This window comes from Manis pentadactyla, chromosome 4 (genome assembly GCF_030020395.1).
Source record: "Manis pentadactyla isolate mManPen7 chromosome 4, mManPen7.hap1, whole genome shotgun sequence".
Lineage (NCBI taxonomy): Eukaryota > Metazoa > Chordata > Mammalia > Pholidota > Manidae > Manis > Manis pentadactyla.
Genome location: NC_080022.1, coordinates 7,868,057 through 7,887,760, shown reverse-complemented (window position 1 = coordinate 7,887,760; position 19,704 = coordinate 7,868,057). Strand labels below are relative to the sequence as shown.

At 50.8% G+C, this 19,704-nt stretch overlaps 1 protein-coding gene across 3 annotated transcripts in view; it reads left to right on the top strand.

Annotated features, from left to right (window-relative positions):
* The first annotated feature begins 9,195 nt into the window (after positions 1-9,195).
* The window catches only part of CASZ1 (castor zinc finger 1), a 144,678-nt gene continuing 134,169 nt past the window's right edge, over positions 9,196-19,704 (top strand). Inside the window, exon 1 of one of the 3 annotated variants that reach the window (XM_057499711.1) lies at positions 9,196-10,013. The gene's annotated coding sequence lies outside the window, so the exon portion shown is untranslated. The remainder of the gene's footprint in view (positions 10,014-19,704) is intronic. The other 2 variants (XM_057499709.1, XM_057499707.1) reach the window with 2 other exon arrangements.

Sequence of the window (19,704 nt, the reverse complement as noted above, 5' to 3'; positions counted from 1 at the left end):
CCCACTTAATCCTCAAAGCAAACCTGTGGGTAGGTACCTTTTCCACCCCCATTTTACAGAAGGTGAAATGGAAGGTCAGAGAGGTAAAGCAACGTGCCCGAGGTCACACAGCCAGGAAGTGGTGGAGCAACAATTGGGGCTTAGGCAGCCTGGCTCTGGGAGTAAAACTCTCTGTTTGTGACTTTTGGCTAATCAAGCCCTCTTGATATTCACGGCGCTGCTCTCCTCCCCTAGTTCTGCCTAAGCAGGGAACCAGGACAAGGAAGTGGGGAGATGTCTAGCCCTGTCCAGTGAGGACTCCAGGGCCTCCTGGCCTGGGACCCTCTTGGGAGGGTTTGAGGTGTAGTTTGGGGCCCAGGGGGACAGAATGAGGTTGCCCAGGGAAGAGCAGCAGCCTTGGTTTCTGGAAGGTCTGTGAGGTCCCCACAGGTCCAGATTAGTATTCAGTATTTATAATATTTCCATAATGGTAAAACAAAAGAAAACAAGCAGAGAGAATGCATTTTTAATCACCAATCATTTCTCTTTGTTTGTTGTGAATGAACAGCGAGGTGAAATAGTATTTCATAATCACCCCATTCGAATTTTCCTCCCCACAAAGCACCGAGAAATCTCTAAATAAAATAAATAAACAAGCCAAGACCTTAAAATAAATTCCAGAGGGCAGAGTGCTACGTGTGGGTTATCGCAGCTGTGGGGAGGCAGGGGCTGGGAGGTGGGGAAGGGAGGACAAAGGGACAGGGGCCTTGTCAGTTACCTGGAATCAGTCACCCACCCAGGTCTACGCAACCCACAGGCAGGTTAAGGAAAGTGGAGCAGTGGTTTAAAGATCCAAAGGGTGGGGTGGGCTGGGGAAGACTCCCCACTTCATTTCTCCTTCCTTATTCTTCCAGAATCCTCTGGTCCTCATCTTCTTAGTACAAACTAAAGGACCTCCTGTCCTCTTCCCTGTTGGAGCTTGATGGTGTCCCAACCCTAAAGGCTACCCGTCCAGGGAATCTTCTCTGTGTGGTGTCTGCCTGCCCTCTGAGCCACTCCAACCCTCTCAACTGATAATGCAAGAAACTCTAGCAAAGAAGGAATGGAAAGCACATAACCAAGACACCCCACTGAGCATTTACAGAGCTGGACCTGGCACTCCTGTCAGGTAACCCTCACCTACATGCACTTATCTCTAGGTGTCTTTGAGAATCCTCCCATGCCAATGAATTTGCTTCACAGGCTGTTCCTGATATTTTGTTGTGTGCTTCTCAATATTCCCAGACCCTCAGGTTCTAGCAAGGTGCCTGGCACATGGGAGCACTCACCAGATGTTTGCTGTATATATGGATGCGTCAGAACCAACAAGAGGCTACAGTTGATTTGGTCCCCTCATCGGCCATCAGTTATCCCTAGATTGACAATGTCAATCACAGTGTAGCTTAGTTAACATCTGGGGTCCTGGTGCCTTGAAATTACATCTCCAGTGATTTCCCGAATGACCTTAGGGGAAAAAAAAATCACTTTTTAGTAATTCAGAACCTTTCCATGTAGAAATTTGAGGCAGAGCTCTAGGGCCAGAGAGACCCTCATTTTCAAATGAGTCCTGTGGTGGCCAAGGGCACTGGCCTGGGGTGAGAGGACCTGGGCTCTGCTCCCACTCTGCCGCTAACTTATTGCACCGCCACAAGTAAGTAAGTGGCTTCCTTTCTCTGGGCCTCCATTTCCCACCCAGAAATGTTCTCTATTAAATATTCAAGGCTCTGGGACTGGCTGCTTCTATGTGGACAGCTCAGCCGGAGTGTGGGAGAACTCCACCACCGGAGTTTTGCAGTCCAGGGAGCCCCTCTCCCCTGCCCGCTTCCATGTTTAGGAGCACCACTCGGCCACCCCCAGCACTTCCCCTGGTCGGGCAGCTGGAACGAGGTAGCTCAAAGCATCAGGACATTCTCAAATGTTCTGGCTATAGCCAAGGCCCACACTCCCTCTGAATCCTATTGAAAAAATAATAAAAAAGTAATTACTTTGTCATTACTGAACACTGGTTTGTCTTTTTTTTTTCCTTAAGCCATGACCATAAATAACTGGCCCATTACCCTTCAGAGTGGACACACACATCTCTAGAGGGCCCACCTCCTCATGTATGCTGGTTCTCCCCCCACACCACCATGCCCTGGTGACGCACATCTACACATGTGTGTGCATCGCACAGAGACGCTGCTCACTTACCTGACATTTTCTAAGCTTTCTGCTAGATGCTGGGAACAATGATAACAACAGTTATTATGTGTCAATCCAGGTTAGTGCTTTCCATGAATTATCTCAATTTTTCTGATGCTGCGAGGCAGATACTGATTTTGTTGCCATTTTACAGATGGGGACACTGAGGCTGAGGAATGTCAGGAAATTGCCATGGTCAAGCTGTTAGTAAACAGCAGAGCTGGGATTTGAAACCATCTGCCCCAATCCAGAAATCCAATACACCGATTATTTAGACACAGATTTAAAAACCACACACACACATAGTCTGCTGGAAGAAGATAATTATAATACAGTGTAATGAGTGCTGTGACAGAGGAAACAAGTGGGCTATGGGAGCCCAAATAGAGACGGCTAACCCAGTTTGGGGCAGGGGGACATCAGGGAAGACTCCCTGGAGGAGGTGGTACCTGCTTTGGTCTTAATGGGTGAGTGGAAGGAGGACAAGTAAAGAAGGCGAGGAAAGGCCTCCAGGGCAGAGGGGACAGCGGGGACAAAGGCCTGGAGGTGAGACGCAGCAGGGTACATTGGAGCTCTAAGCAGCAACCTGTGACTGGAGAAGAGGGTGTGTCAACGCGCGCCGGAGGGTGTTGAGAGGAAAGGCTGGAGAGGCGGGCAGGGCCAGCGTGCACATCCGGGCCAGGCTGGCACAGCGGGCAGCCCTCCCCCACCCACAGTCAGCACCCAGCACTCCTGGCCCTGTGACACGAGGGCACCTCATCAGCAAAACAGCTCTTTCTTGCCTGGCCGGCCAGCCCCGCCCTCTGTGAGACACCGAGCCTCGGGAGGGGGCCGGCCCCGCACAGGTGCCAGTCGGAGGCGGCACGGCCACTTCCGGAGCCTCGCAGCGGGCTCCTTTGGCCCGTGGCCTTGCCACGCCAACCTCAGGCAGGATTGCCTCCAGGGACAGAGGCAGCACAGCCAGGACTACTCCATTTTGCTGTTGTCCTCAGAGGGCTGTGCTGATTTCAGATCTGGGCGACATGGGGAGGAAGGAGGAAGGGGCAGGCCTGAGACAGGGGCCCACGAGGCTGTGGCAGGAAACACAGGCCACAGGAGTGTGGCTTTTGCTCCAAGGACAGGGGGTCCCTTCGGCTTCTCCATCACTGGCTTTCCCCTCCTTGGTAGGGCACTGGCGCCACCCTCCTTGACAGGCCTGGGAGGGGTTAGGTGGCGCGGTGCATCTGTGGGTAAGAGGTGATGTCAGCAGCCAGTCCTGCCCCTCACCTGTATGCTGTATTCAGGCGTCTGCTGACAGCATGAGCACAATTTTCCAGTGTGTGAACAGAACACAGCCATACCTACATAGACCTAAACCCTCCCTTAGAGGGACACATAGTCCCACACCTGCATGTGCATGCACACTCGCACGCACACACACACACACACACACACACACACACTCTTACAGATAAAATCAGACACACACCTCACCACTTGGCCTATCTCATCTACACACATCCTCGAATGGCCCAGGTCTCAAATGGGCCCAAAAAAGATATACCTGGTGGGTTTCATTTAAATTCACGCTTAAAATTTTTTAAGTTCAATTCACACCCAATGCATGGCTCTCAGATTGGATTATAGTTTTCTCTTTTAATTTTTCTACATTATGTTTATATTTGTATTTCTCTGTATTTTCTGAACTGTTAGCATTGAATGCCAATTACCCGTCTTTTTTTTTTTTTTTTTAATTTCAAACTATTTTTTTTTAAGTTAGGTGGTTCAAAGGATATTAAAGCTGGAAAGGACCAAAGAGATTGGAGACCCTGGAACTAGGGAACATTTCCTAAAAGGAAAAAATTAGTCACCTGCAATTCTTCTTGTTACCAGGCAGAGCTAAACATAAATACCAAAAAAGTACATTAATTAAAACAAACCAGAAAAGGAAAAGGTTGAGCCAGAGAGCAAAACAGCCTATCTCTTGATTGGAGCTCAGGCAGAGAAAAATGAAAGCAGGTACAAAGTGTGTGGGTCCTGAGCTTGGAAAACAGGTAGTATTTATGGCATAGAAATCCCCAAGGCTTCCCTGTCGAGAGAGGTTTCTAGAAGTTGTGGGCGGAGAGGTAGAAGGAAGCAGGAGCTCATCTCTGTTGAGGCTGAAAGACTGAGATAGACCCCATGCCTCCAGCCCCAAGAGCTGAGCAGATGCCCAAGAAGCCTGGGCTCAGGTAGACATTCTGGAAGCCCCCAAGAACCTGAGAAAGGGCTATACTCTCAGCTCCGGGTCCTGCCCTTATCTTTGCCTGAGCTTGTGGATATGACCAAGGCCGCTCAAACCTTGAAACAGCCCCTGCTTGTGGCCAGCACAGTTCTAATAAGGATTCATTACTAGAATCACAGACTCCTTCACCCATTAAATTAACAGGGGTTAAAAAAGAGGCAGAGAGAGAGAGAGAGAAAGAAAGTGAATACCAAAGGTTGGAGGAGATGGGCTTACTTGTACCCTGCGGGTGGAAGGGCAAATTCACATAGACTTCTGGGGAGGGGGCATTTTGGTGATGGGAATCGAAAGCTTTGAAACATATACATACTCTTAGAGTCAACAATTCCACTTTAAAGAATGTGTGATTATTTATGGACAAGGGTATTCATTAGAGTTATTTATAATAATGAGGAGAATTGGAAATGAGTTCTATATTCAAAATTTCCAATTGTGAGGGGCTGGTTAAGTAAATTATGATCGAACTCCACAATACGTGCATTAAAAATCATGGTGTAGAAGTATATTTAATGATGTGAAAGAATGTTCCTGCTATGTATACATGGCAGGCTAAAAAAAAAAACAACAACCGGTATGTTCAGTGTGATTCTGATTTTATAAAACACAAAACAAACCAACAAAAAACCTAGACTGGCAGGAAATACACCAACACACATCAACAGTGATTATTCCTCGGTGGTGGGAATACAGATGATGTAAATTTTCTTCTTCCTGTGTATCTGTATTTTCTGAATTTTCTATACTAGACACGTATTATGTATATAGTCAGAAACAAATAATCGTGTGCTTTGCAAAACGAAGGAGGGAATTTTGGGGTGGAAGGACTTGTCAAGTTCATTGGATGGGATTCGGGAACCAAGCTTAGCTTTTGAGAAGAAGCCCCTCTCCCCTTCTTCCTTCCCAGGACTCCCGAAGGAGGCGTTCGTAAATAAAAGAAATGCACTCACCCTTTCTTTTAAAAATTACAGCTTGCCCGGTAATCACCATTTGTTTAATTATTCAGTCACTAAACATCTAGTAAGCACCTATTGTGATGCTAGCACCTTGCTAGGTCCTGTGTACCTGAAAAACACAGACCTCGCCCAAGGAGAACCTCACAACCGGAAGCAGCTTAGGAAAAAAGGGAAACAAACACAGTCTGTAATTTTTTTCATTAAAAAAATAGTGACGTTTTAGCAACGTTTATTGAGCGCTTACTGTGTACAAAATCTGGTGCTCAATCCTGCGATTCCTGTGGTTCCCTTTATCTTTTGCTAAATTGAAATAAGATTTACAGTTAAAGGGCCAACTTGTTCTTCCTCCTGCCCCCTCCCGCAATGCACTCACATTCAAATTCCATCTCTTCCTGAGCTGAGAGTGAACCTAAAAACGTGTGCTGCACTGTGCTAAGTGGGGCAGTCAGGCTTTTATCACCTCCCTGCCCAAGTAGTTGGTCCAGGGGGTGAAAAGCATGGGCTCTGGAGTCAGATCATCCAGTTCAGTCTCGGGGATTATTCTCTGTGCCTTGGTTTCTCATCTGTATAATGGGTATATCACAATAGTAACCACCTCACACAGTTGTTGTGAGGGTCTAATAAGATAATACGAATGCTTAGCACCGTGCCTGGCACCTAATGACCACTCAGTAAATAACTTCAATTGACGTATGACTAGGTGTTGCTTTCCGTCACTGCAGAAGGCCAGAAACCAAAAAACTGTGACCAGGAAGTATGCTGTGATTACTTTCAAGGCTTTCCCAATTACACAAACTGAGACAGACTTCAATTTATTTGTTCAACAATCAATCACTGAGAGTCTGCTGGGTGCCGGGCACTGTGCTTGGCTTCTTGGCTTCTGCCATCAAAGCACAGACCCTACCCTCAGGATGAGCTCAGTCTAGTGAGGAGGGCAGGGGGCTCTTCCTTGGAGATGGACGTGGGAAAAGCTCCCAATCATGTGCCACTTGGAGACAGGGGGGATAAATAGGTGAGCTCAATAGGGTCCTCAGCTGCCCCACCTCCCCTCCCACCTATGCAGCCTCCTCTGTTGGGGCATAGATCATCAGAGCCATCTATATCCCCAGTGTCGACCCCAGGCCAGATGCCAAAGAGTAGAAAACTCATCAAAGCCACCGTGTCAGCGTGGCAACCTCCTGGCTTGTGCCAGCTCCTCCTTCCTCCCCCACACTTTGTCCTAGCTGCTTTCTCCTACATCACAGAACCCTCAAAGGCAGACCATGTGGCTCATTTTGATTCAGTGCCTAACTCATAGAGAGTGAAGGCCTACTGTGTGCCAGGCACTGTTTGAGGTGATGAGAGAATGAAGGGACCCAGAACAAAGTCCCCACCTCCACGGGGCTCCCCTTCTAGCAGGGGTAGCTAGATGGGAAAAGTGGGAGTGAATGAAGAAGCCAAATCATCGCAGACATTCAAACTAGGTAAAGTGATAGAGAGGCTGGGAGCTACTTTAGGGAGAAAGCCTCTCTGAGGAGGTGTCACATGAGCAGAGACTTGAATGATGTCGAGGAAGCAGCCACAAAAAGGGCATTCTAAGCAGAGGCAACAAGTGGAAAGGCCCTGAGGTAGGGCCAAGCTTGGTGTTTTCCAGGACAGCAAAAAGTTAGTGTGTCAGGAGCAATGTAACCCAGGGGAAGGTGGAGAGAGGTGAGGTCCAGGGGCGGGTGGGGGCCAGATCTGGTGGTCCTTGGGGAAAAATTTGTGTTTTATTCTAGGGAAAGTTCAGGAAATGCTAAAATAAAGCAATCGAGGAAAAGAGCATTTGATTTTCCCTGCAAGGGAGTGGAGATGGGGAGCAAGACACTGGGAGGCTTGAGAGACCAGAGGCTCCTTTTTGGGTGTGGTGTTCTCTCCTGGCACCTTGCTTTGTTTTCATTATTTTTTGTTTTTGAGTTTGGGGTAGAAAGGAAGAGAAGCCTTCTCTTTCCACATCACCCACTGCCCTCCTCTCTCCTCCCAGCCTTACCACTGTTTCCAGCTTTCCCCTCCCCAGATGAGCTTTCTTCTGAGGAGGTAGAAAGACTCCTTGGGGATGGGAGAACTGTGAAGCATCTGAGAAAATGGAGGGAAGAATAAATGTTTTAATAAATAACAGTTTGGTGGGTGAGATGTGACTGTCGGGGTCTGAGGTGGGGGAAGGGAGGAAAGGGGGGAGGGGAGAGACTAACTCCTATGCCAGCTCCTCAAAGGCAGGGCCTGTCTCATTCATTTTTGGCTCCCAAGCTCGGCAAACACTTGCTAAATGAATGAGTGAGTGCAGGACTGTTGCTGGAGGAAGAAAAGGACAGAGGAGAAGAAGGAAGGGAGAGAGGACAGGAAGGAATGAGAAGTCGAGGGAGCACTGGATGTCCCAAGGAGCAACGACAATTACTGGCATTTATCGATCACTATCTTGGCCCAGGCACTTTTTCTGCATTAACTCATTTTAGCCTGCAACAAGCCTAGGCAGCAGGACTACTATTGTCCCCATTTTACTGTTGAGGAAATTGAGGCACAGAGAGGTTAAATGCCTTCCTCAAGGTTACCCAGCTGAGGAGTGGTGGGGGTCTTACCCCAAAGCCCACGCTGTTTACCAGTTCTTTATTCCACTCAGAGTGGAATGAGCCCCCAGTCAAAAGTTAGAAGACCTATCTCGCCACTTCTGTCACTATCGCTCACTGTGCCTCAGTTTCTCCTTCTTCAGTAATAGCAGGACTGGGCTTGAGATCTTTGGGGCTGTGCATTCTGCTTAGTCACCAGGCACAAGGGTCTTATGGGTGGCAGGCCAGTAGATAACTACTGGGAGCCAAGGATGCCTTTGAGGGTAGGGGTGGTTATGGAGAGAAATGTGTCAGTGATACATGGGGACAATAAATTACTGATGTGTGAGGCTTCCTGCTAATTATGGGGACACAGAGGTGAGAAAACTAAGTGAACCTGGAAGATGTGTCTCACCCCCAAATCTGGCCTTCCTGTGCAGACAGATCTTGAACTGATTCCCAGACCCATTCCAGGTAGTAAGGAGATAAACTCGTTTTGAGTTGGTTCCTTCCCAACCAGTTGAGCATCTAAGGGGCATGGGATGGTTGCACCTTCTCCCCCAAAATCTAGAGGCTTTGTCAGGGAACAGGGCAAATCTTGGCCACCTTGGGGTCAGAGGACCATAGAGTTCCCAGTCTTTATCTGTTTATCAATTAATTTCCAGCTTAAGACAGGGCATGGAATGCATCCCAGCAGATATCTGTCTTGGGCAATTACCATAGGGGGCTTGTGGTCACTTCCAGTCCTGAGATGCTTTGCTGAAACCTTGCAGATAAGGCCCCAAAGTCTATCAGCCTGCAAAAATGTTTACCAGTCTGTGGCATTTCCTCCTAGCTTAATGCATTCGGTTGAACACTTCTCAAAATTGTAGGTCATACTTCGAATTTTTATCCATTTATTCCATGAATTGTTTAGCTATTTAGTTTACTATTGTGGCCAATTTCTCACTTATCTCACCATCTGAGTGTTTCCCCATTTCTTGCAGGTCTGACGTTGCTCTTCCATCCTGTCCTTGTTCAGAAGGGAAAACAGGTACAGTGACTAGCTCAGTCCTGGTATGGGGGTGGCCTAGCAGAGAAAGGCAGGTCCAGAGCCACTAGTTGGAAGGCTGCTGCTGACTTCGAGGCTCAGCCCCCTGAGGCCACCTCATACCACCTGGGAAGTGGGTCACATGGGAAAAGGAGAAAAGGGCCATTTCTTGGGTGGAATTTGAAGGTCTGCTCAAGGAGGCCCTCCTCTATCACCCCTGGAGGGGGGGAATTAACTCTCCCAAGATACTATTCCATTGCCTTGTTTTATTTTCTTCATGGACCCTTTCTCTGAAATAATTTTATTCATTTATTTTAATGTTCATTATCTGCACCCCCACCCCCTCCCCCAGGTTCATTCTTCATAGCCTATCTTGCTCACTTAAGGATTTATTTCTTGCACAATGGGTTGAATGAAAATCTCCCTTGCAAAGAATAAGTGCAAAGCAGATATCAAACTGAGAACACCACGTTCCTTGGGATTCGACAATTCTAACTTGCAGAAAAGAGCTAGTTCAGTTCTTCAGTGGAAAAGTGGGAAGCATATAGGCTCTCGGGGTTCAGAACAGGTGAAATGTAACCCACTCCTGCCCCTTCTCTCTTGTCCCCCAGCCTCAGCCCCGCTCAGCTGAGGAATGTAGAAAGCTGCTCCAGCTGCAAAAGGGCGCCGCGCGCTCAGATGCTCCTCCGCAGGCCGCGTCTAGCCGCGCGCAAGCCGAGTTCGGCCGGGGAGGTGGGTGGGAAGAAGCCGGGAGGGGAAGGTCTGGGGGTGTGAGGGTGGAGCGGAGCCCGGCTCCGCGATCCGGCCCGCGTTTTGCATGCCACCCACTCGCCCGCTCGGCCGCGGAGAATTCCATAATCACAGCGGGCGAGAGCGGAGACTGGGAGCGAAAAATCCGGGATCCGGCAACTTTGGGCAGCGCATGCGCGCCCGCGGCGCTCCATCCCAAACACACACACATTTTTCCCCCGGACTTGGAAAGTCACCCAAAGCCGCCCCAAGTGCAGGTAAGAGACTCGGCGCTCCCTCAGCCGCGGCCCCCTCACGCCCGTCAGCTCCGCTGGCCTCCCGGGGTGCTTCCCCGCCTCGCCCCCTGTCCCGGTGCAGTCTCCCACCCCCGGGGCTGCTGCTTGCAGCGGGGAGCGGGCGAGCGAGCGAGCAAGCGAGCGAGCCAGCCAGCCAGCCAGCCAGCCTGCGCGCAGCGGCTGCCACCCAACTCCGGCAGTGCGGGAGGCAGGGGGCACGGAGGGCTGGCACCCGGGCGCGGGGCGGCGCGTCGCCCGCCGCGGCCACCGAAATGCCCAGCGCGCGGCTCCGGGGGAAGGGAGGGCCGCTGCTCATGGGGGTCACTTACTCCAGCTGAGGGGGCGGCGGGGTAGAGGAGAAGAGGGGGAGGTGCCAGGCGCGAGTGCAGGACTTCGCAAATAGGGTGGGGGCGCCCCCCGCGCTGCGGGCTCCTGGCGGAGGTGGGGGGGGGCAGGTGCTCGCCAATACCGGGTGATCACTCCTTCTCCTACGTACCCCCCACCCCCAGCTACAGGGGTTCGTGCGCTTTACAGAGCAGAGAAGGAGGCCGGGGTGAGGGGCGCCTGGGGTGACTTTGCAAGACTTTGCCCAAGGGAAGGGGTGGGTGGGGAACCCCTCCAGCCGACTCTTGCGCCCTTTTACCAGAGTGTAGGTTCTACCGGCAGAGGTAGGCAGTGTTCACTTGGGCGCTGGGTGCCAAGGGGTGCCTCTGGGTGGGAAAACGAAGGCAAGAGGTTGCTTGGCTGGGGGGAGCGGTACCCCCTTTTTCATTTGTGCCTGGGAAGTTTGTCTCAAGCGCGCTGCTCCGACGCGGCAAGTGGCGCTCCTCACAGCCCTCGACCCCCACCCCAGCCTCTGCTGGTGCAGTGCTGGCAGTTCTGGACACCGGGAGCTGGGGCATCGGCTCAGGGCCGTGCGGCTGTCGGCAGGAGCCCGCTCGTGTCCCAGGAAAAGTTCGGGGGAGTTGCCGCTGTTGTTTGCGCTGGGCGAGAAGTTGCTCCCGGGGATGTGGGACGCTGGGCTGGCGGGCGGGCGGGCGGGCGGGCGGAGCGGTGCGCTCCCAAGGGTCTCGGCCGCGGTGGGAGAGGGTCTGGCGGGGTCTGTGCCCCGGGAGTGGGATGAGGCTGACCTCGGCGTTCAGCAGCTGGGGAAGGGGAGCGCAGAATCCAGGAGCGAACGGCCGAAATAGGCACCTGGAGGAGGACAGAGAGAAGGGTGGCTTGTGGGGGCGTCGGGGGACACCGAAAGGGGGAGGCGCGGGCTACTCGGTCACTTGGGGTCGCGCTTCAGGGCAGAGGAGCGCGTGGTAGCTGGTAGAGGAGTGTCGGGGAGCGGGGCTCCAGGGGACGCGCGGGAATGGGGGATCCGGCCTGACCGACGGTCGGGGAGCTCCCGGGGCAGGGGGCCGGGTCGTGCGCCCGGGGTGAGCCGGCCAGGCGGAGCGGCGGCCGGTTTATTTTTACTCGGTGGCATTTGCAGAATGTGCAGCTGATGGCCGTCGGCCGCCAGGAAGTTTTGCTTTCTGTTCTTTCTCTCTTTCCGAAGCCAGCGCGGCCAGGAGCGGGCGGGCCGGGGAGCTGGGCCCGGGAAGGCAGGGGGCTGCCGCTGGGGTGGCAAGGTGCGAGCAGGGGCGCGCTGGGGTGGCGGGCGGGGGCTGGCCCGGCGCAGGAGATGAGCGGGTGCTGGGCCGCTGCGGAGCATTTGGGAGAATGTCTGTCCCCAGCGTTGGAAGCTCCTCGACGAGGGGAACAGGTGTATGCGCCGTCAATCACGGCGGGAGGGACACTTTGGGGGCGTAGATTAAGATAATAATAATAGATTTTTCTCTAGGGGTGGGCGCAGATTCTTCTAACAAGTCATCCCCGACCCGGGTCCGGAATTGGGGGAGGAGAGGAGTGCCGAGGGAGACAGGGGGCTGCTTCTCCCTACACACAAGTTACTGCTGACCCAGTCTCAGCTTGGGAAGCGGGCCCTGGGTGCGGTAGGACCTCCTTCCAGTCACCCTGGAAAGGGTGCGGGCGCGGTTGTGGGTGTGTGTGATTTGTCCACCAGGGAAGCAGCGAAAACACCCCTCCAACGAGCCTGAAGCTCCCCCAAACCCGGCTGGATCAAGGGGCGACTGGGTTTATGCGTCGCTGCCCCTGCGGAGTACGGGGGCACGATCCTCAGAGTGTGTGGTTGTCCCGCCAAGACCCGGTACACTCAAGGAGATGGGGGCGGCGAGGGGAAAAGGCCAGGGTAGTCGCCGAACAAAGTTGATAAATTTAGGACGCCTCTAAGCTGGTAGAAGCGTGCAATGGGAGCGCACGAGGGCACTGGAAAACAGGTCGCCGGGTACACTGGTGCGGGACCCCCCCCCCAGCCCACCCCACGGTGCGCGCGCGCACACACACACACACGCACACGCACACGTCGCGGTTCTAAAGGGAGCTGTCCGGGCTGAGCAGGAGCAGCTGCGCCGGGCGTGGTGAGGGGGGTAGTTGGTCCCCGGGGGCTGCGCCCGGGCTGCGCTCCACGTGCCCAGAGGGGGCGCTGGGCCGTTCGGCGCCCGAGCGCAAAGCTCCGGGTTTGCGCCCTGGTGGCGGCCAGGAGGTGCGTCCCGGGCGGCGTCGTATCCCGCGCCATCTCTGGCGACTCGCGCTGCTTGCCCTGACGCCCAGCCGCTTTCCCACTTCCCAAACTTCGGTTTTCTGGTTTGCCCCTCACTCGAGCTCTCAGACCCTTTTCAGGGCGGAGTGTGAACTTTTCCCTTCCCTGCAGCGACCACCTTCTCCTTCCCCGGAATCCGGCGAACTGAAGAGATTGACCTCCCCCATCCCCATCGTGTTAGCCACCTTAGAGGCGCTTAACGAGAGTTTATGGGGAATATTGTTGAACTTCAGTAATCAGGTTTCCAGCGATCTTATGCCTTCTGTTTAATTTATTAGACTAGTTATTTATTCTGTTGATGATAATCTGTTGCTGGTTTCTATGGAGATGTTAAACTGATCTCTTTCAGAAATCAAACTCCATATGCACTAAAACGTTTAAAGGGGCAGTGCTTCTCTCTCTCTCTCTCTCTCTCTCTCTCTCTCTCTCTCTCTCTTTTTGGTTTTGTGTTTTAGACTTTGCACCTTGCAGAGACTTGGCGTCTTTTCTCTGAGTCTCAGTGCATTATATTTCCTTCTTACGAAGGAGAAGAGCCCGGAGACTCACGCTTTGTGGCAAGTACAGCTTATTATGGCTAGAAGGAAGCAAAGGCTTTGATCCCTAAATTGCATCATCATTTAAAACAGATCATTTCACCACCACCCCCTTCTTCCCCATCATATAAGAGCAAAATTCTTTCAAGATCAAAGAGTCCAATCTAAAAAAAAAAAAAAACTATTGTTAAAAAAAATAGGAAGTCAGTCAAATGTGAACCTCTCCTTTATATCTGTTCCCCTTGTGTTTAAAGAATTTTTTAAATAAGAAAAACAAAACTTGTAGCTCAGCTAATTTTTCATACTTACTAATAGTTTATCTTGCTCCCCCCCTTTTTTAAATTTAAAAGAAGTTCAAAGTTAGATTTCTCTGCCTGTGGGGGTTGAGGTATATTTGCTTCTCTTTTAGATCCTGACCATCTGTTTTTAGAAAATTAGCCTCTGGGAAGAGGGGAAAGTTTTTACTCAAACTTAATGGACTGTTTTAATTTTTAAAAAATGCACCCAAATATTTTGCAGTTCCAGTTTTCTTACTTTTTAGAGGAATATCAGTAACTTCTGTTGGGTGTGCAAGAGCACGTAACTTTTTTCCCCTTTTCTCCTCCTCTCCTTGGGTATTTTTCTGTAGACTTGTGAGTTTGAGGGGGTGGATGCAGTGAATTAAGAAGGTAAAGCCGGAAAAAAAATATTATCTTGGTTTGTGACACTCTGAAAAATTGCAAATCTACTCTGAACTCAGATATTTATCAGGCTGACAGATAGGATACAAAGCGATTGCATTTCCTAATGATCTTCTGGGACTAAGTTGTAGGTAAAACCATTTAATGCATTTTTAATATTAAAGTAAGGCCCAGGTTCCATTTTCTTGGAGGTGGGGGGAAGTAGTTGTCCCTGTCTGGGGCTGATGCTTTCTGAGTGTACTGTTTTGCTTTTTCAACTGGAACCCCCCACCCCCACTGCCAACCCTTCACATTAACATTTACTTTGAGGAGGGGTGAGCCACACACAAGCCATTTGGCCTTCATAAATAAATTTATATCTGGACAGAAAGTCCAAAGCTAAATAAGAGCACACCTTAAAAAAGAAGAAGAAAAAACAAATCTCAGACTCCACCCCTGCTATAGGAAATAAAACAGAGGCAATACTTGACTTTTTTTCCCCCTTTCTGTCATCCTGGTTCTCTTTTATATTATTTTATTTTGGAAGGGGGTGGAGTGGCAGTTGCTTCTCAGCTCAGAGGTGAGAGGAATCATTCTTATTATTTCCCCTTTTGCTATATTTTAAAAATTTGATTTGAATTGCAAACAGAACAGGCTGAGGATAGAAAAGAGCACTGTGGCTTTAAACTCAGGAGTTTGCATATTCCCCTTGTATCTTTCCCCTTTGCTAATTATTGTGTTGTTTTCAGAGCAAATATGTCATATCCATGGCGACCGGGCAGGTTTATTGTCTTTCTGAAGCAATAGCTCACATAAGTAATTAATGACTTTCTTTTTTTTTTCCTCTGGCTTAGGTTAAACAGATCATTCAAGGAAAGTCATATCTCTCTCTTCTCTCTTCTCTCTCTCTCTCTTTTTTTTAGCCCAGTGACATAAGAACATGAGGTAGAACAAGAAAATACTTTAACCAAGAAGTCAACAGCTTATTTTCCCCCATTTCTTTTAAAAGCTGAAGTGTCAGCTTTCAGACATATGAGGCTGTCATTCTTGTAGCCGTGAGCAGGGCAGTCCACGCCTGGGTTGGAAATCCATTTGAAGATTGTGCATAAGGGGTAGTATTGGCATGGGGGGGAGTAACCTGAAGGAATTTGCTTTTGAGATGGGGGTGGGGGAAGCACTCCAAAATGAGTATTTCTCCTGTATTTAGCAGAATTTAATTAAACTGTTTACAGGAAAGAATTAATGACTTGGTAGTAATGTGTGTGCCCCCCTTCTTTTTCCCAGTCTAGTTAATTGGAAAGACAAAGTTTTTCTTTTTGATTCACCTTGAGCTTTAGCTTTCTCCGGTCTTTGTCTCAAGTGCTTTTTCCTGGAAAAGTACCTTTTGGGATCATGTCTGGTTAATATTTACAGAATTATAGCGGAGGTTTTATTTTTATTTTCTCCCCTTAGACCTAAAACACAAAGCTGGTTTCTGCTTCTCAAGAATCAGCTATGACGATTGGTGATGACTTGGATTTTTAAAACTTTTTTGGAAGAGAAGGGGGCTTTTGATAATACAAAATTATGTAGAGAGCATATCTCCCTTTATGTATCTAGTGACAGTATCAGGGATGATAGAAGCAATGTTTTCCTTTCTAAAAATCACTATTTATGTTCCACCCTTTTCAAGTGGGCCTTTTGCTAATAAGAAGCATTATGATGTCACCCCTTAACTTAAAAAATATACTACATGTCGAACCGATATTCTCCAGATGCTCCTTTGCACTCCCCCCAAGACATGCATTAATTAAACACATGTATACTGTCCCCCTCTTCTTGAAGTTTCATGGATAGCCAAGGTTTTGTGTATGTCCTTAAGAAAGGGGAATGCAATGAAGAGAGGTGCGTTTATATTATAGTTATACTCGGACACAATTGTAAAGGATATTTCCCCCCCTATTTGAAGTAAGTTAAAAAAAGGCTGTGAGTCAACTGAATGAATTGTTAGGCTTTTGGCATTAAAAATGAAATTATAAAGCAGAAGAGAGATTTATTTGGTATCTGGTTTCTGAAGAGAAGAGACAGCCAGGCAAGTCTGATGCTGAGACTCCAGCGGAGCTGTAATTGAGCCCGTAACCTCTTGATGTCTATATCAGAAAAACAGACATGAGCTGAGGGATCTGAGGAGAGGCAAACAAGCCTTGTAGAGGAGGGAGCTCAGGGGGAGATTCAGAGAGAGAGAGAGAGAGAGAGATTTAATTTATAGACATTTTAAAAAACTGTAATTTCATTAGGATCTCTTCTTCCCCTTCTCTGAAGGGCAGCCCGGCAGACCGATAAGGCCGGTCCCTCTGCCGGGATGCCTGGTGTGGTTTGGTGGGCATGAACTTGGGCATCCTTGCCAGCTCCAAAGGTTCCTTTCTTCTCTGTGCACTTGCTGATGGCTTCCTTATTTGGGAACTAAAAAGTCCCAAATAGCCAAAAGTTAGCTGTGGCTTCTGGCTGCCTGGTGATGGCCCGTGTGAGTGCCACGCTGTTCCTCGAGCTGGTCTGTCTCCTGCCTGGCCTTTGGCATCTATGTGTCTTCTGTCCATCGCCAGGCTGCCCATGGTTCGAGCCCCAGGATGCCACTGGGGTGGGAGGCACCCCCTTTTTCCACCCCCTTCAAGTTCACCAAGTTAAGTTGCTGTGGTTTTGAGGCCACCATGTCGAGGGGGAAGCTACAGCCTGTCGTAAATTCTGCAAAAATTAATCAACCATTTAAGAGCTGCACGTTAACAAGGCTGTGCAGGCCAGCAGGGCCCTTCTGTCATTCCCCTTGTTCAAAGTCCAGCAGAGTAAGGGGTGGCCTCGACAGTGGAAGGGAAGGGGGAGTTTTTTTTTTTTAAAAAAAAACCCTGAATAATAGAGAACAACTAGGCAGAGGGAAGAAGAGAGAGGGATTTATTGAATATAAATCTTCAAGTGCCCTTGTTTCATGTTGTTGGAATTTTTTTTCCCTTTTGCTCTGGATTTGTCCTGTGTGTCTTTGGTGGAAAAGACGTGTAGAGAAAGAGAGCAAAGGAGGGGGCGGGGAGAGAGAGAGAGAGAGAGAGAAGAATGGAGAGAGAGAGAGAGAGAGAGAGAGAGATGGGGAGAGAGAGACGTGTGGCTCCTTCGGAACTCATTATCATTCTTAATAAGTCTTAAGGAATAAAGAAGAGCATTGAGTGTAAATGCTGGGTAATCCTAACACTTCTCAAGGTGAGAGGAGTCTTAAGGACACAGAGAAAAGAGAGCAGAGGAGTGGGTGGGAGGAGGGGGCCCAGTGGCCCCGGGGGAGTGGCAGCCCCAGAGTCTGGGAGGCTCTGCAGGGAGGTCTGGAGGCTGCGGGGGGGATCCCAGAACAGCCCAGACCAGACGGGTGTCTGAGACGACTCTGGGTATCTCCAGGAGAGAGTGACTTGCTGCAGCAAGGAGCAGAGGGGTGACAGGAACATCTGCCCTGGGTCACCTGCCTTGTGTTGGGGTGGAGGGCAGGGGCCACAGGGCCTTTGCTCTCTCCTGGGCACCATCTCTGCAGCCAGCTTAGCTCCTGACGCCAGGCACTGGGTTCCTGAAGAAGGCCCCAGCGGGGAGTTGGGGTGGGGATGGGGGCTTGACCCCATCACTCCGGCTGATCACTCCAGCTCCCCTGCATTGTCAGCTCCAGGAAGCCGGAGGGACACAGCAGCGGCCAGAGCTCAGCTCCGAACACTAGGTGGCTTAGAGGATCTGCGAGGTTTCCCAAGACAGCAGCCGCTGGCGTCCTCTCTCCCCATTGCTGGTGGGCCCCGCCACTGCGCCTGTCCTCTGCTGGGTCTGTGGGCAGCCTAGCAGGAGGGTATGTGGGCACTGGCCCAGAGGCATGGCACAGCTCCCAGGGTCCATGCTCCCAGTGACCAGCTTCCAGGCAAGGAAGTCAAGGAGGAGGCTGGGGAGGCAGCTGCTCGGGGCCACTTGCAGGAGGGGCAATCGGAGCCCAGCCACCTGGGGATGAGGCGCTGCTGAGCCCATGGGGGTCTCTGTTTCTCCCCACTTTGAGTTCATGTGCCCTCTTTAAGAATCCACTTAATAAAAAAGCCTCCAAAGCATCAGTACTGCTTATACTTTGAGGGGTTTCACAGATTATAAACCCAGCTAAGGACTCTCTGGGGTCTCCTGCTCAGGTGGACTTCTCTCCGGTTCTCCAGGACTGTGGAGGGAGGGGACAGTGAGGAGGTGCAGTCGGTTCTCACAGCCACTCCCACCCCTGCTGCCTCAGTGCTGGGACAGCAGAGCCATGTCAAACCGTGACAAGGGGCCTGCAGGTGGATTGGGGCCAGCACTCAGATTCCCCTCTGAAGAAGCACACCTGCTCAGGTAGCTTCCCCTCTCCAGGCCAAAGGCAGCACCCCATCGGGCTGGCATTCTCCGGAATTCCTAGGGTGCTTGAGGAAGGGGCTAGGTCAAAGTCATGTCTGAACCATGGTTTGTTTTCCCTGGGGAGGTGGGCAGGGACGCACAATTCAGGTTTGACTTACTGTAGTCAAGTTTTGTGTGTGTGTTTTTAAACTATGTTGCTTTTGGAAAGCAACTTCTGGGGAGCATGCAAAAGGGGGTGCGTGGGAGTTAGAGATGAAGGCTGCTGGCTGAGCTGGTGTGAAGCCCAGAGGGAGAGCAGGACCGGTTAATGGAGGGTGGATGCTGCTTCTCTGTTTAAAAGCAGTAATGACCAAATTGCATGCCCTGTGTGTGCCTCGCTGACGAGATTTACCGAAAGGAGCCGCGCTGCCTCTCTGCTGCTGGTCTCAGGGTGGGTAAGCATGTGCGTGTGTGTGTGTGTGTGTGTGTGTGTGTGTGTGTGTGTGTGTAAATGAGGAGGGGGGAATTAGCTCTGCCAGGCTGGCACCTTTCCCCAGCACTAATTGCTGGCAGAGCACCCACAGGGGCTGTGCCAGCATCTCCAGCTCTGCCCGCCCCCTTCGCCCCTGGGGAGCTCAGCTGTGCAGCTTGCTCTGTGAGGGCCATTTCCGGGCCCACTAGTCCCCGAGGCTCCTTTGGGAATTTCAGGGAAATATGATCCTTGGGGGGACCGTGGACCTGGCCCCCAGCATCCTTGGTCTGGGATAAGGGGACGGTGTGACATGGGTGGTTCAGAGCTCCACTGAAGTCGGGATGTTGGCATCAGGAGACCCCACTGCAGTTCTAGCTCCACAGGAAATCATTGTTTGGCCTTGGGCAGGTCGTGTGACCTTTCTGGGCCCCAGTTTTCCTTCTTATACCGCCTCTGATCTTCCTGCCCTCACAGGGTTGCCCTGACGGTTGGCTGGGCTTGTAACCTGTGAAAGTCCTTTGAAATAATTAAGCATAATGAAGACTTTATCATGCTCACATTGTCAAGCACAGGGTGCCCCCAGTGTCAGATGAGCCAGTTTTATACACTATGGCATCAGTGTCAAAAGGGACCCCTGTGGATTCCATTCCAGAAAACCGGGAGCCTGGGTGTGGTGTGTGGTGCTGGGGTTGCATTTTTGTATCAGGCTCTGGTTTGGTTCTCAGCATTGGGAGCTTGGGGCTGAGTTTGCAGGGGTGGGTCACCTTTCAGGCAGTGTGTGGGATCCCAGTCAGGATGTGGGGCGTGCTTAGCTGTTCTGAGCCAGGGATTCATTGAGGAGCTGTATATATATTGTACTTATGTATTCTGGAGCCGATTAGCTGGGGGTCAGTCGTGTCCTTACATCACTTACTTACCCAGCCTGTGCCTCGGTTTTCTTACCTGTAAAATGGGGATAACAGCACCTACCTGATGGGGCAGGTGAGGATTCGATGAGCCTAGATGGGTGAGGTGT